The sequence below is a fragment of the Astatotilapia calliptera genome, chromosome 3, assembly GCF_964374335.1.
Source record: "Astatotilapia calliptera chromosome 3, fAstCal68.1, whole genome shotgun sequence".
Classification (NCBI taxonomy): domain Eukaryota; kingdom Metazoa; phylum Chordata; class Actinopteri; order Cichliformes; family Cichlidae; genus Astatotilapia; species Astatotilapia calliptera.
This window is the reverse complement of record NC_137424.1, coordinates 22,758,905-22,775,320: the sequence shown is the minus strand read 5'-3', so window position 1 is coordinate 22,775,320 and position 16,416 is coordinate 22,758,905. Positions and strand designations below refer to the sequence as shown.

Below are 16,416 nucleotides of genomic sequence, written 5' to 3'. Positions count from 1 at the left end.
GCACCAGGGCCTGTGGCTGCTGGTTGAGGCCACCTACACCACACCAGGGCATTAGTTGCTATTGAGGCCAATTACACCACACCAGGGTCTGTGACTCTTGCTCAGGCCACTTACACCACACCAGGGCCTGTGGCACTGGCTGAGGCCACTTACACCACACCAGGGCCTGTGGCTGCTGGCTGAGGCCACTTACACCACACCAGGGCCTGTGGCTGCTGGCTGAGGTCACTTACACCACACCAGGGCCTGTGGCTGCTGGCTGAGGGCACTTACACCACACCAGTGCCTGTGGCTTCTGGCTGAGGCCACTTACACCACACCAGGGCCTGTGGCTCTTGCTCAGGCCACTTACACCACACCAGGGCCTGTGCTGCTGGCTGAGGCCACTTACACCACACCAGGGCCTGTGGCTGCTGGCTGAGGCCACTTACACCACACCAGGGCCTGTGGCTGCTGGCTGAGGGCACTTACACCACACCAGTGCCTGTGGCTGCTGGCTGAGGCCACTTACACCACACCAGGGCATTAGTTGCTATTGAGGCCCCTTACACCACACCAGGTGCCTGTGGCTACTGGCTGAGGCCACCTACACCACACCAGGGCCTGTGGCTGCTGGCTGAGGCCACTTACACCACACCAGGGCCTGTGGCTGCTGGCTGAGGCCACTTACACCACACCAGTGCCTGTGGCTTCTGGCTGAGGCCACTTACACCACACCAGGGCCTGTGGCTCTTGCTCAGGCCACTCACATCACACCAGGCCCTGCGCTTCTGGCCGAGGCCATCTTCACCAAACCAGGCCCTGTGCTGCTAGCTGTGGCCATGTACAACACACCAGGCCCTGTGCTGGTTCCTGAGGCCATCTTCAACAATCCATGGCCTGTGCTGTTAGATAAATGCTAAACTGAGCCTTTGGGTTAGGGTATTATGCAAACATGCAGGTATGGTTAAAGGATTGTCTTCGTAACTTCAGGTACTTGCCACCTAATCAGTTGAATCCATAAATTGAGACATTGTGCTGGGGCCAGCAGCTTACGGCCATACCACCCTGAGCACGCCCGACCTCGTCTGATCTCGGAAGCTAAGCAGGGCTGGGCTTGGTTAGTACTTGGATGGGAGACTACCTGGGAATACCTGGTGCTGTAAGCCTTTCATTTTCATGTCATTGAACCGCTTTTGATCCAGAGAAGGGGTGTATTAAAAGACCAAAAGCAGCTGCCCATTAATGAGGGCACATTAACGACATTGCTTTTGGCTGTTTTCCAATGTCTTGTGCTGCTAGCTGATGCCACCGACACCACACCAGGGCCTGAGTGACCGGCTGGGGCCACTTACACCACATCAGGGCCTGTGGCTGCTGGCTGAGGCCACTTACACCACACCAGGGCCTGTGGCTGCTGGCTGAGGCCACTTACACCACACCAGGGCATTAGTTGCTATTGAGGCCAATTACACCACACCAGGGTCTGTGGCTCTTGCTCAGGCCACTTACACCACACCAGGGCCTGTGGCACTGGCTGAGGCCACTTACACCACACCAGGGCCTGTGGCTGCTGGCTGAGGCCACCTACACCACACCAGGGCATTAGTTGCTATTGAGGCCAATTACACCACACCAGGGTCTGTGACTCTTGCTCAGGCCACTTACACCACACCAGGGCCTGTGGCACTGGCTGAGGCCACTTACACCACACCAGGGCCTGTGGCTGCTGGCTGAGGCCACTTACACCACACCAGGGCCTGTGGCTGCTGGCTGAGGTCACTTACACCACACCAGGGCCTGTGGCTGCTGGCTGAGGCCACTTACACCACACCAGGGCCTGTGGCTCTTGCTCAGGCCACTTACACCACACCAAGGCCTGTGGCTGCTGGCTGAGGCCACTTACACCACACCAGGGCCTGTGGCTCTTGCTCAGGCCACTTACACCACACCAGGGCCTGTGGCACTGGCTGAGGCCACTTACACCACACCAGTGCCTGTGGCTTCTGGCTGAGGCCACTTACACCACACCAGGGCCTGTGGCTCTTGCTCAGGCCACTTACACCACACCAAGGCCTGTGGCTGCTGGCTGAGGCCACTTACACCACACCAGGGCCTGTGGCTCTTGCTCAGGCCACTTACACCACACCAGGGCCTGTGGCACTGGCTGAGGCCACTTACACCACACCAGGGCCTGTGGCTGCTGGCTGAGGCCACCTACACCACACCAGGGCATTAGTTGCTATTGAGGCCAATTACACCACACCAGGGTCTGTGACTCTTGCTCAGGCCACTTACACCACACCAGGGCCTGTGGCACTGGCTGAGGCCACTTACACCACACCAGGGCCTGTGGCTGCTGGCTGAGGCCACTTACACCACACCAGGGCCTGTGGCTGCTGGCTGAGGTCACTTACACCACACCAGGGCCTGTGGCTGCTGGCTGAGGGCACTTACACCACACCAGTGCCTGTGGCTTCTGGCTGAGGCCACTTACACCACACCAGGGCCTGTGGCTGCTGGCTCAGGCCACTTACACCACACCAGGGCCTGTGGCTGCTGGCTGAGGCCACTTACACCACACCAGGGCCTGTGGCTGCTGGCTGAGGCCACTTACACCACACCAGTGCCTGTGGCTGCTGGCTGAGGCCACTTACACCACACCAGGGCATTAGTTGCTAATGAGGCCCCTTACACCACACCAGGGCCTGTGGCACTGGCTGAGGCCACTTACACCACACCAGGGCCTGTGGCTGCTGGCTGAGGCCACATACACCACAACAGGGCATTAGTTGCTATTGAGGCCAATTACACCACACCAGGGTCTGTGGCTCTTGCTCAGGCCACTTACACCACACCAGGGCCTGTGGCACTGGCTGAGGCCACTTACACTACACCAGGGCCTGTGGCTCTGGCTGAGGCCACTTACACCACACCAGGGCCTGTGGCTGCTGGCTGAGGCCACTTACACCACACCAGGGCCTGTGGCTGCTGGCTGAGGCCACTTACACCACACCAGGGCCTGTGGCTGCTGGCTGAGGCCACTTACACCACACCAGGGCCTGTGGCTACTGGCTGAGGCCACTTACACCACACCAGTGCCTGTGGCTTCTGGCTGAGGCCACTTACACCACACCAGGGCCTGTGGCTCTTGCTCAGGCCACTCACATCACACCAGGCCCTGCGCTTCTGGCCGAGGCCATCTTCACCAAACCAGGCCCTGTGCTGCTAGCTGTGGCCATGTACAACACACCAGGCCCTGTGCTGGTTCCTGAGGCCATCTTCAACAATCCAGGGCCTGTGCTGTTAGATAAATGCTAAACTGAGCCTTTGGGTTAGGGTATTATGCAAACATGCAGGTATGGTTAAAGGATTGTCTTCGTAACTTCAGGTACTTGCCACCTAATCAGTTGAATCCATAAATTGAGACATTGTGCTGGGGCCAGCAGCTTACGGCCATACCACCCTGAGCATGCCCGACCTCGTCTGATCTCGGAAGCTAAACAGGGCTGGGCTTGGTTAGTACTTGGATGGGAGACTACCTGGGAATACCTGGTGCTGTAAGCCTTTCATTTTCATGTCATTGAACCGCTTTTGATCCAGAGAAGGGGTGTATTAAAAGACCAAAAGCAGCTGCCCATTAATGAGGGCACATTAACGACATTGATTTTGGCTCTTTTCCAATGTCTTGTGCTGCTAGCTGATGCCACCTACACCACACCAGGGCCTGAGTGACCGGCTGGGGCCACTTACACCACATCAGGGCCTGTGGCTGCAGGCTGAGGCCACCTACACCACACCAGGGCATTAGTTGCTATTGAGGCCAATTACACCACACCAGGGTCTGTGACTCTTGCTCAGGCCACTTACACCACACCAGGGCCTGTGGCACTGGCTGAGGCCACTTACACCACACCAGGGCCTGTGGCTGCTGGCTGAGGCCACTTACACCACACCAGGGCCTGTGGCTGCTGGCTGAGGTCACTTACACCACACCAGGGCCTGTGGCTGCTGGCTGAGGGCACTTACACCACACCAGTGCCTGTGGCTTCTGGCTGAGGCGACTTACACCACACCAGGGCCTGTGGCTCTTGCTCAGGCCACTTACACCACACCAGGGCCTGTGGCTGCTGGCTGAGGCCACTTACACCACACCAGGGCCTGTGGCTCTTGCTCAGGCCACTTACACCACACCAGGGCCTGTGGCACTGGCTGAGGCCACTTACACCACACCAGGGCCTGTGGCTGCTGGCTGAGGCCACCTACACCACACCAGGGCATTAGTTGCTATTGAGGCCAATTACACCACACCAGGGTCTGTGACTCTTGCTCAGGCCACTTACACCACACCAGGGCCTGTGGCACTGGCTGAGGCCACTTACACCACACCAGGGCCTGTGGCTGCTGGCTGAGGCCACTTACACCACACCAGGGCCTGTGGCTGCTGGCTGAGGTCACTTACACCACACCAGGGCCTGTGGCTGCTGGCTGAGGGCACTTACACCACACCAGTGCCTGTGGCTTCTGGCTGAGGCCACTTACACCACACCAGGGCCTGTGGCTGCTGGCTCAGGCCACTTACACCACACCAGGGCCTGTGGCTGCTGGCTGAGGCCACTTACACCACACCAGTGCCTGTGGCTGCTGGCTGAGGCCACTTACACCACACCAGTGCCTGTGGCTGCTGGCTGAGGCCACTTACACCACACCAGTGCCTGTGGCTGCTGGCTGAGGCCACTTACACCACACCAGGGCCTGTGGCTGCTGGCTGAGGCCACCTACACCACACCAGGGCATTAGTTGCTATTGAGGCCACTTACACCACACCAGGGTCTGTGGCTCTTGCTCAGGCCACTTACACCACACCAGGGCCTGTGGCACTGGCTGAGGCCACTTACACTACACCAGGGCCTGTGGCTCTGGCTGAGGCCACTTACACCACACCAGGGCCTGTGGCTGCTGGCTGAGGCCACTTACACCACACCAGGGCCTGTGGCTGCTGGCTGAGGCCACTTACACCACACCAGGGCCTGTGGCTGCTGGCTGAGGCCACTTACACCACACCAGGGCCTGTGGCTGCTGGCTGAGGCCACTTACACCACACCAGTGCCTGTGGCTTCTGGCTGAGGCCACTTACACCACACCAGGGCCTGTGGCTCTTGCTCAGGCCACTCACATCACACCAGGCCCTGCGCTTCTGGCCGAGGCCATCTTCACCAAACCAGGCCCTGTGTTGCTAGCTGTGGCCATGTACAACACACCAGGCCCTGTGCTGGTTCCTGAGGCCATCTTCAACAATCCAGGGCCTGTGCTGTTAGATAAATGCTAAACTGAGCCTTTGGGTTAGGGTATTATGCAAACATGCAGGTATGGTTAAAGGATTGTCTTCGTAACTTCAGGTACTTGCCACCTAATCAGTTGAATCCATAAATTGAGACATTGTGCTGGGGCCAGCAGCTTACGGCCATACCACCCTGAGCATGCCCGACCTCGTCTGATCTCGGAAGCTAAGCAGGGCTGGGCTTGGTTAGTACTTGGATGGGAGACTACCTGGGAATACCTGGTGCTGTAAGCCTTTCATTTTCATGTCATTGAACCGCTTTTGATCCAGAGAAGGGGTGTATTAAAAGACCAAAAGCAGCTGCCCATTAATGAGGGCACATTAACGACATTGATTTTGGCTCTTTTCCAATGTCTTGTGCTGCTAGCTGATGCCACCTACACCACACCAGGGCCTGAGTGACTGGCTGGGGCCACTTACACCACATCAGGGCCTGTGGCTGCTGGCTGAGGCCACCTACACCACACCAGGGCATTAGTTGCTATTGAGGCCAATTACACCACACCAGGGTCTGTGACTCTTGCTCAGGCCACTTACACCACACCAGGGCCTGTGGCACTGGCTGAGGCCACTTACACCACACCAGGGCCTGTGGCTGCTGGCTGAGGCCACTTACACCACACCAGGGCCTGTGGCTGCTGGCTGAGGTCACTTACACCACACCAGGGCCTGTGGCTGCTGGCTGAGGGCACTTACACCACACCAGTGCCTGTGGCTTCTGGCTGAGGCCACTTACACCACACCAGGGCCTGTGGCTCTTGCTCAGGCCACTTACACCACACCAGGGCCTGTGGCTGCTGGCTGAGGCCACCTACACCACACCAGGGCCTGTGGCTCTTGCTCAGGCCACTTACACCACACCAGGGCCTGTGGCACTGGCTGAGGCCACTTACACCACACCAGGGCCTGTGGCTGCTGGCTGAGGCCACCTACACCACACCAGGGCCTTAGTTGCTATTGAGGCCAATTACACCACAACAGGGTCTGTGGCTCTTGCTCAGGCCACTTACACCACACCAGGGCCTGTGGCACTGGCTGAGGCCACTTACACCACACCAGGACCTGTGGCTCTGGCTGAGGCCACTTACACCACACCAGGGCCTGTGGCTGCTGGCTGAGGCCACTTACACCACACCAGGGCCTGTGGCTGCTGGCTGAGGCCACTTACACCACACCAGGGCCTGTGGCTGCTGGCTGAGGCCACTTACACCACACCAGGGCCTGTGGCACTGGCTGAGGCCACTTACACCACACCAGGACCTGTGGCTCTGGCTGAGGCCACTTACACCACACCCGGACCTGTGGCTCTGGCTGAGGCCACTTACACCACACCAGGGCCTGTGGCTGCTGGCTGAGGCCACTTACACCACACCAGGGCATTAGTTGCTATTGAGGCCACTTACACCACACCAGGGCCTGTGGCTGCTGGCTGAGGCCACCTACACCACACCAGGGCATTAGTTGCTATTGAGGCCAATTACACCACACCAGGGTCTGTGGCTCTTGCTCAGGCCACTTACACCACACCAGGGCCTGTGGCACTGGCTGAGGCCACTTACACCACACCAGGACCTGTGGCTCTGGCTGAGGCCAATTACACCACACCAGGGCCTGTGGCTGCTGGCTGAGGCCACTTACACCACACCAGGGCCTGTGGCTTCTGGCTGAGGCCACTTACACCACACCAGGGCCTGTGGCACTGGCTGAGGCCACTTACACCACACCAGGACCTGTGGCTCTGGCTGAGGCCACTTACACCACACCAGGGCCTGTGGCTGCTGGCTGAGGCCACTTACACCACACCAGGGCCTGTGGCTGCTGGCTGAGGCCACTTACACCACACCAGGGCCTGTGGCTGCTGGCTGAGGCCACTTACACCACACCAGTGCCTGTGGCTTCTGGCTCAGGCCACTCACATCACACCAGGCCCTGTGCTGCTAGCTGTGGCCATGTACAACACACCAGGCCCTGTGCTGGTTCCTGAGGCCATCTTCAACAATCCAGGGCCTGTGCTGTTAGATAAATGCTAAACTGAGCCTTTGGGTTAGGGTATTATGCAAACATGCAGGTATGGTTAAAGGATTGTCTTCGTAACTTCAGGTACTTGCCACCTAATCAGTTGAATCCATAAATTGAGACATTGTGCTGGGGCCAGCAGCTTACGGCCATACCACCCTGAGCACGCCCGACCTCGTCTGATCTCGGAAGCTAAGCAGGGCTGGGCTTGGTTAGTACTTGGATGGGAGACTACCTGGGAATACCTGGTGCTGTAAGCCTTTCATTTTCATGTCATTGAACCGCTTTTGATCCAGAGAAGGGGTGTATTAAAAGACCAAAAGCAGCTGCCCATTAATGAGGGCACATTAACGACATTGCTTTTGGCTGTTTTCCAATGTCTTGTGCTGCTAGCTGATGCCACCTACACCACACCAGGGCCTGAGTGACCGGCTGGGGCCACTTACACCACATCAGGGCCTGTGGCTGCTGGCTGAGGCCACTTACACCACACCAGGGCCTGTGGCAGCTGGCTGAGGCCACTTACACCACACCAGGGCATTAGTTGCTATTGAGGCCAATTACACCACACCAGGGTCTGTGGCTGCTGGCTGAGGCCACTTACACCACACCAGGGCCTGTGGCTGCTGGCTGAGGCCACTTACACCACACCAGGGCCTGTGGCTGCTGGCTGAGGTCACTTACACCACACCAGGGCATTAGTTGCTATTGAGGCCCCTTACACCACACCAGGACCTGTGGCTCTGGCTGAGGCCACTTACACCACACCAGGGCCTGTGGCTGCTGGCTGAGGCCACTTACACCACACCAGGGCATTAGTTGCTATTGAGGCCACTTACACCACACCAGGGCCTGTGGCTGCTGGCTGAGGCCACCTACACCACACCAGGGCATTAGTTGCTATTGAGGCCAATTACACCACACCAGGGTCTGTGGCTCTTGCTCAGGCCACTTACACCACACCAGGGCCTGTGGCACTGGCTGAGGCCACTTACACCACACCAGGACCTGTGGCTCTGGCTGAGGCCAATTACACCACACCAGGGCCTGTGGCTGCTGGCTGAGGCCACTTACACCACACCAGGGCCTGTGGCTTCTGGCTGAGGCCACTTACACCACACCAGGGCCTGTGGCACTGGCTGAGGCCACTTACACCACACCAGGACCTGTGGCTCTGGCTGAGGCCACTTACACCACACCAGGGCCTGTGGCTGCTGGCTGAGGCCACTTACACCACACCAGGGCCTGTGGCTGCTGGCTGAGGCCACTTACACCACACCAGGGCCTGTGGCTGCTGGCTGAGGCCACTTACACCACACCAGTGCCTGTGGCTTCTGGCCGAGGCCACTCACATCACACCAGGCCCTGTGCTGCTAGCTGTGGCCATGTACAACACACCAGGCCCTGTGCTGGTTCCTGAGGCCATCTTCAACAATCCAGGGCCTGTGCTGTTAGATAAATGCTAAACTGAGCCTTTGGGTTAGGGTATTATGCAAACATGCAGGTATGGTTAAAGGATTGTCTTCGTAACTTCAGGTACTTGCCACCTAATCAGTTGAATCCATAAATTGAGACATTGTGCTGGGGCCAGCAGCTTACGGCCATACCACCCTGAGCACGCCCGACCTCGTCTGATCTCGGAAGCTAAGCAGGGCTGGGCTTGGTTAGTACTTGGATGGGAGACTACCTGGGAATACCTGGTGCTGTAAGCCTTTCATTTTCATGTCATTGAACCGCTTTTGATCCAGAGAAGGGGTGTATTAAAAGACCAAAAGCAGCTGCCCATTAATGAGGGCACATTAACGACATTGCTTTTGGCTGTTTTCCAATGTCTTGTGCTGCTAGCTGATGCCACCTACACCACACCAGGGCCTGAGTGACCGGCTGGGGCCACTTACACCACATCAGGGCCTGTGGCTGCTGGCTGAGGCCACTTACACCACACCAGGGCCTGTGGCTGCTGGCTGAGGCCACTTACACCACACCAGGGCATTAGTTGCTATTGAGGCCAATTACACCACACCAGGGTCTGTGGCACTGGCTGAGGCCACTTACACCACACCAGGGCCTGTGGCTGCTGGCTGAGGCCACTTACACCACACCAGGGCCTGTGGCTGCTGGCTGAGGTCACTTACACCACACCAGGGCATTAGTTGCTATTGAGGCCCCTTACACCACACCAGTGCCTGTGGCTTCTGGCTGAGGCCACTTACACCACACCAGGGCCTGTGGCTCTTGCTCAGGCCACTTACACCACACCAGGGCCTGTGGCTGCTGGCTGAGGCCACTTACACCACACCAGGGCCTGTGGCTGCTGGCTGAGGCCACTTACACCACACCAGGGCATTAGTTGCTATTGAGGCCACTTACACCACACCAGGGCCTGTGGCTGCTGGCTGAGGCCACTTACACCACACCAGGGCATAAGTTGCTATTGAGGCCAATTACACCACACCAGGGTCTTTGGCTCTTGCTCAGGCCACTTACACCACACCAGGGCCTGTGGCACTGGCTGAGGCCACTTACACCACACCAGGGCCTGTGGCTCTGGCTGAGGCCACTTACACCACACCAGGGCCTGTGGCTGCTGGCTGAGGCCACTTACACCACACCAGGGCCTGTGGCTGCTGGCTGAGGCCACTTACACCACACCAGGGCCTGTGGCTGCTGGCTGAGGCCACTTACACCACACCAGGGCATTAGTTGCTATTGAGGCCAATTACACCACACCAGGGTCTGTGGCTCTTGCTCAGGCCACTTACACCACACCAGGGCCTGTGGCACTGGCTGAGGCCACTTACACCACACCAGGGCCTGTGGCTGCTGGCTGAGGCCACTTACACCACACCAGGGCCTGTGGCTGCTGGCTGAGGTCACTTACACCACACCAGGGCCTGTGGCTGCTGGCTGAGGGCACTTACACCACACCAGTGCCTGTGGCTTCTGGCTGAGGCCACTTACACCACACCAGGGCCTGTGGCTCTTGCTCAGGCCACTTACACCACACCAAGGCCTGTGGCTGCTGGCTGAGGCCACTTACACCACACCAGGGCCTGTGGCTCTTGCTCAGGCCACTTACACCACACCAGGGCCTGTGGCACTGGCTGAGGCCACTTACACCACACCAGGGCCTGTGGCTGCTGGCTGAGGCCACCTACACCACACCAGGGCATTAGTTGCTATTGAGGCCAATTACACCACACCAGGGTCTGTGACTCTTGCTCAGGCCACTTACACCACACCAGGGCCTGTGGCACTGGCTGAGGCCACTTACACCACACCAGGGCCTGTGGCTGCTGGCTGAGGCCACTTACACCACACCAGGGCCTGTGGCTGCTGGCTGAGGTCACTTACACCACACCAGGGCCTGTGGCTGCTGGCTGAGGGCACTTACACCACACCAGTGCCTGTGGCTTCTGGCTGAGGCCACTTACACCACACCAGGGCCTGTGGCTGCTGGCTCAGGCCACTTACACCACACCAGGGCCTGTGGCTGCTGGCTGAGGCCACTTACACCACACCAGGGCCTGTGGCTGCTGGCTGAGGCCACTTACACCACACCAGTGCCTGTGGCTGCTGGCTGAGGCCACTTACACCACACCAGGGCATTAGTTGCTATTGAGGCCCCTTACACCACACCAGGGCCTGTGGCACTGGCTGAGGCCACTTACACCACACCAGGGCCTGTGGCTGCTGGCTGAGGCCACATACACCACAACAGGGCATTAGTTGCTATTGAGGCCAATTACACCACACCAGGGTCTGTGGCTCTTGCTCAGGCCACTTACACCACACCAGGGCCTGTGGCACTGGCTGAGGCCACTTACACTACACCAGGGCCTGTGGCTCTGGCTGAGGCCACTTACACCACACCAGGGCCTGTGGCTGCTGGCTGAGGCCACTTACACCACACCAGGGCCTGTGGCTGCTGGCTGAGGCCACTTACACCACACCAGGGCCTGTGGCTGCTGGCTGAGGCCACTTACACCACACCAGGTCCTGTGGCTGCTGGCTGAGGCCACTTACACCACACCAGTGCCTGTGGCTTCTGGCTGAGGCCACTTACACCACACCAGGGCCTGTGGCTCTTGCTCAGGCCACTCACATCACACCAGGCCCTGCGCTTCTGGCCGAGGCCATCTTCACCAAACCAGGCCCTGTGCTGCTAGCTGTGGCCATGTACAACACACCAGGCCCTGTGCTGGTTCCTGAGGCCATCTTCAACAATCCAGGGCCTGTGCTGTTAGATAAATGCTAAACTGAGCCTTTGGGTTAGGGTATTATGCAAACATGCAGGTATGGTTAAAGGATTGTCTTCGTAACTTCAGGTACTTGCCACCTAATCAGTTGAATCCATAAATTGAGACATTGTGCTGGGGCCAGCAGCTTACGGCCATACCACCCTGAGCATGCCCGACCTCGTCTGATCTCGGAAGCTAAACAGGGCTGGGCTTGGTTAGTACTTGGATGGGAGACTACCTGGGAATACCTGGTGCTGTAAGCCTTTCATTTTCATGTCATTGAACCGCTTTTGATCCAGAGAAGGGGTGTATTAAAAGACCAAAAGCAGCTGCCCATTAATGAGGGCACATTAACGACATTGATTTTGGCTCTTTTCCAATGTCTTGTGCTGCTAGCTGATGCCACCTACACCACACCAGGGCCTGAGTGACCGGCTGGGGCCACTTACACCACATCAGGGCCTGTGGCTGCAGGCTGAGGCCACCTACACCACACCAGGGCATTAGTTGCTATTGAGGCCAATTACACCACACCAGGGTCTGTGACTCTTGCTCAGGCCACTTACACCACACCAGGGCCTGTGGCACTGGCTGAGGCCACTTACACCACACCAGGGCCTGTGGCTGCTGGCTGAGGCCACTTACACCACACCAGGGCCTGTGGCTGCTGGCTGAGGTCACTTACACCACACCAGGGCCTGTGGCTGCTGGCTGAGGGCACTTACACCACACCAGTGCCTGTGGCTTCTGGCTGAGGCCACTTACACTACACCAGGGCCTGTGGCTCTTGCTCAGGCCACTTACACCACACCAGGGCCTGTGGCTGCTGGCTGAGGCCACTTACACCACACCAGGGCCTGTGGCTCTTGCTCAGGCCACTTACACCACACCAGGGCCTGTGGCACTGGCTGAGGCCACTTACACCACACCAGGGCCTGTGGCTGCTGGCTGAGGCCACCTACACCACACCAGGGCATTAGTTGCTATTGAGGCCAATTACACCACACCAGGGTCTGTGACTCTTGCTCAGGCCACTTACACCACACCAGGGCCTGTGGCACTGGCTGAGGCCACTTACACCACACCAGGGCCTGTGGCTGCTGGCTGAGGCCACTTACACCACACCAGGGCCTGTGGCTGCTGGCTGAGGTCACTTACACCACACCAGGGCCTGTGGCTGCTGGCTGAGGGCACTTACACCACACCAGTGCCTGTGGCTTCTGGCTGAGGCCACATACACCACACCAGGGCCTGTGGCTGCTGGCTCAGGCCACTTACACCACACCAGGGCCTGTGGCTGCTGGCTGAGGCCACTACACCACACCAGGGCCTGTGGCTGCTGGCTGAGGCCACTTACACCACACCAGTGCCTGTGGCTGCTGGCTGAGGCCACTTACACCACACCAGGGCATTAGTTGCTATTGAGGCCACTTACACCACATCAGGGCCTTTGGCACTGGCTGAGGCCACTTACACCACACCAGGGCCTGTGGCTGCTGGCTGAGGCCACCTACACCACACCAGGGCATTAGTTGCTATTGAGGCCCCTTATACAACACCGGGGCCTGTGGCACTGGCTGAGGCCACTTACACCACACCAGGGCCTGTGGCTGCTGGCTGAGGCCACCTACACCACACCAGGGCATTAGTTGCTATTGAGGCCAATTACACCACACCAGGGTCTGTGGCTCTTGCTCAGGCCACTTACACCCCACCAGGGCCTGTGGCACTGGTTGAGGCCACTTACACTATACCAGGGCCTGTGGCTCTGGCTGAGGCCACTTACACCACACCAGGGCCTGTGGCTGCTGGCTGAGGCCACTTACACCACACCAGGGCCTGTGGCTGCTGGCTGAGGCCACTTACACCACACCAGGGCCTGTGGCTGCTGGCTGAGGCCACTTACACCACACCAGGGCCTGTGGCTGCTGGCTGAGGCCACTTACACCACACCAGGGCCTGTGGCTGCTGGCTGAGGCCACTTACACCACACCAGTGCCTGTGGCTTCTGGCTGAGGCCACTTACACCACACCAGGGCCTGTGGCTCTTGCTCAGGCCAGTCACATCACACCAGGCCCTGCGCTTCTCGCCGAGGCCATCTTCACCAAACCAGGCCCTGTGCTTCTTGCTGTGGCCATGTACAACACACCAGGCCCTGTGCTGGTTCCTGAGGCCATCTTCAACAATCCAGGGCCTGTGCTGTTAGATAAATGCTAAACTGAGCCTTTGGGTTAGGGTATTATGCAAACATGCAGGTATGGTTAAAGGATTGTCTTCGTAACTTCAGGTACTTGCCACCTAATCTCTTGAATCCATAAATTGAGACATTGTGCTGGGGCCAGCAGCTTACGGCCATACCACCCTGAGCACGCCCGACCTCGTCTAATCTCGGAAGCTAAGCAGGGCTGGGCTTGGTTAGTACTTGGATGGGAGACTGCCTGGGAATACCTGGTGCTATAAGTCTTTCATTTTCATGTCATTGAACCGCTTTTGATCCAGAGAAGGGGTGTATTAAAAGACCAAAAGCAGCTGCCCATTAATGAGGGCACATTAACGACATTGCTTTTGGCTGTTTTCCAATGTCTTGTGCTGCTAGCTGATGCCACCTACACCACACCAGGGCCTGAGTGACCGGCTGAGGCCACTTACACCACATCAGGGCCTGTGGCTGCTGGCTGAGGCCACTTACACCACACCAGGGCCTGTGGCTGCTGGCTGAGGGCACTTACACCACACCAGGGCCTGTGGCTGCTGGCTGAGGCCACCTACACCACACCAGGGCCTGTGGCTGCTGGCTGAGGCCACTTACACCACACCAGTGCCTGTGGCTTCTGGCTGAGGCCACTTGCACCACACCAGGGCCTGTGGCTCTTGCTCAGGCCACTCACATCACACCAGGCCCTGCGCTTCTGGCCGAGGCCATCTTCACCAAACCAGGCCCTGTGCTGCTAGCTGTGGCCATGTACAACACACCAGGCCCTGTGCTGGTTCCTGAGGCCATCTTCAACAATCCAGGGCCTGTGCTGTTAGATAAATGCTAAACTGAGCCTTTGGGTTAGGGTATTATGCAAACATGCAGGTATGGTTAAAGGATTGTCTTCGTAACTTCAGGTACTTGCCACCTAATCAGTTGAATCCATAAATTGAGACATTGTGCTGGGGCCAGCAGCTTACGGCCATACCACCCTGAGCATGCCCGACCTCGTCTGATCTCGGAAGCTAAGCAGGGCTGGGCTTGGTTAGTATTTGGATGGGAGACTACCTGGGAATACCTGGTGCTGTAAGCCTTTCATTTTCATGTCATTGAACCGCTTTTGATCCAGAGAAGGGGTGTATTAAAAGACCAAAAGCAGCTGCCCATTAATGAGGGCACATTAACGACATTGCTTTTGGCTCTTTTCCAATGTCTTGTGCTGCTAGCTGATGCCGCCTACACCACACCAGGGCCTGAGTGACCGGCTGGGGCCACTTACACCACATCAGGGCCTGTGGCTGCTGGCTGAGGCCACTTACACCACACCAGGGCCTGTGGCTGCTGGCTGAGGGCACTTACACCACACCAGTGCCTGTGGCTTCTGGCTGAGGCCACTTACACCACACCAGGGCCTGTGGCTCTTGCTCAGGCCACTTACACCACACCAGGGCCTGTGGCACTGGCTGAGGCCACTTACACCACACCAGGGCCTGTGGCTGCTGGCTGAGGCCACCTACACCACACCAGGGCATTAGTTGCTATTGAGGCCAATTACACCACACCAGGGTCTGTGACTCTTGCTCAGGCCACTTACACCACACCAGGGCCTGTGGCACTGGCTGAGGCCACTTACACCACACCAGGGCCTGTGGCTGCTGGCTGAGGCCACTTACACCACACCAGGGCCTGTGGCTGCTGGCTGAGGTCACTTACACCACACCAGGGCCTGTGGCTGCTGGCTGAGGGCACTTACACCACACCAGTGCCTGTGGCTGCTGGCTGAGGCCACTTACACCACACCAGGGCATTAGTTGCTATTGAGGCCACTTACACCACACCAGGGTCTGTGGCTCTTGCTCAGGCCACTTACACCCCACCAGGGCCTGTGGCACTGGTTGAGGCCACTTACACTATACCAGGGCCTGTGGCTCTGGCTGAGGCCACTTACACCACACCAGGGCCTGTGGCTGCTGGCTGAGGCCACTTACACCACACCAGGGCCTGTGGCTGCTGGCTGAGGCCACTTACACCACACCAGGGCCTGTGGCTGCTGGCTGAGGCCACTTACACCACACCAGGGCCTGTGGCTGCTGGCTGAGGCCACTTACACCACACCAGTGCCTGTGGCTTCTGGCTGAGGCCACTTACACCACACCAGGGCCTGTGGCTCTTGCTCAGGCCAGTCACATCACACCAGGCCCTGCGCTTCTCGCCGAGGCCATCTTCACCAAACCAGGCCCTGTGCTTCTTGCTGTGGCCATGTACAACACACCAGGCCCTGTGCTGGTTCCTGAGGCCATCTTCAACAATCCAGGGCCTGTGCTGTTAGATAAATGCTAAACTGAGCCTTTGGGTTAGGGTATTATGCAAACATGCAGGTATGGTTAAAGGATTGTCTTCGTAACTTCAGGTACTTGCCACCTAATCAGTTGAATCCATAAATTGAGACATTGTGCTGGGGCCAGCAGCTTACGGCCATACCACCCTGAGCACGCCCGACCTCGTCTAATCTCGGAAGCTAAGCAGGGCTGGGCTTGGTTAGTACTTGGATGGGAGACTGCCTGGGAATACCTGGTGCTATAAGCCTTTCATTTTCATGTCATTGAACCGCTTTTGATCCAGAGAAGGGGTGTATTAAAAGACC

General features: G+C 58.2%; 7 non-coding genes and 2 pseudogenes across 7 annotated transcripts; all 9 read left to right on the top strand.

Annotated features, from left to right (window-relative positions):
* Positions 1-1,029: 1,029 nt before the first annotated feature.
* Positions 1,030-1,148, top strand: LOC145427559 (5S ribosomal RNA). The gene has a single exon (XR_013908101.1). It is a non-coding gene; the product is annotated as a 5S ribosomal RNA (ribosomal RNA).
* Positions 1,149-3,427: 2,279 nt separating this feature from the next.
* LOC145426885 (5S ribosomal RNA) lies at positions 3,428-3,546 on the top strand. Its single transcript, XR_013907606.1, has one exon. It is a non-coding gene; the product is annotated as a 5S ribosomal RNA (ribosomal RNA).
* A 1,889-nt stretch (positions 3,547-5,435) lies between these two features.
* Positions 5,436-5,554, top strand: LOC145426674 (5S ribosomal RNA). Its single transcript, XR_013907385.1, has one exon. It is a non-coding gene; the product is annotated as a 5S ribosomal RNA (ribosomal RNA).
* Positions 5,555-7,477: 1,923 nt separating this feature from the next.
* On the top strand, positions 7,478-7,596 carry LOC145427558 (5S ribosomal RNA). Its single transcript, XR_013908100.1, has one exon. It is a non-coding gene; the product is annotated as a 5S ribosomal RNA (ribosomal RNA).
* A 1,333-nt stretch (positions 7,597-8,929) lies between these two features.
* Positions 8,930-9,048, top strand: LOC145427557 (5S ribosomal RNA). The gene has a single exon (XR_013908099.1). It is a non-coding gene; the product is annotated as a 5S ribosomal RNA (ribosomal RNA).
* Positions 9,049-11,721: 2,673 nt separating this feature from the next.
* Positions 11,722-11,840, top strand: LOC145426884 (5S ribosomal RNA). The gene has a single exon (XR_013907605.1). It is a non-coding gene; the product is annotated as a 5S ribosomal RNA (ribosomal RNA).
* A 2,082-nt stretch (positions 11,841-13,922) lies between these two features.
* LOC145427371 (5S ribosomal RNA) lies at positions 13,923-14,041 on the top strand (annotated as a pseudogene).
* A 705-nt stretch (positions 14,042-14,746) lies between these two features.
* LOC145427108 (5S ribosomal RNA) lies at positions 14,747-14,865 on the top strand. The gene has a single exon (XR_013907832.1). It is a non-coding gene; the product is annotated as a 5S ribosomal RNA (ribosomal RNA).
* A 1,374-nt stretch (positions 14,866-16,239) lies between these two features.
* LOC145427304 (5S ribosomal RNA) lies at positions 16,240-16,358 on the top strand (annotated as a pseudogene).
* The last annotated feature ends 58 nt before the right edge of the window (positions 16,359-16,416 follow it).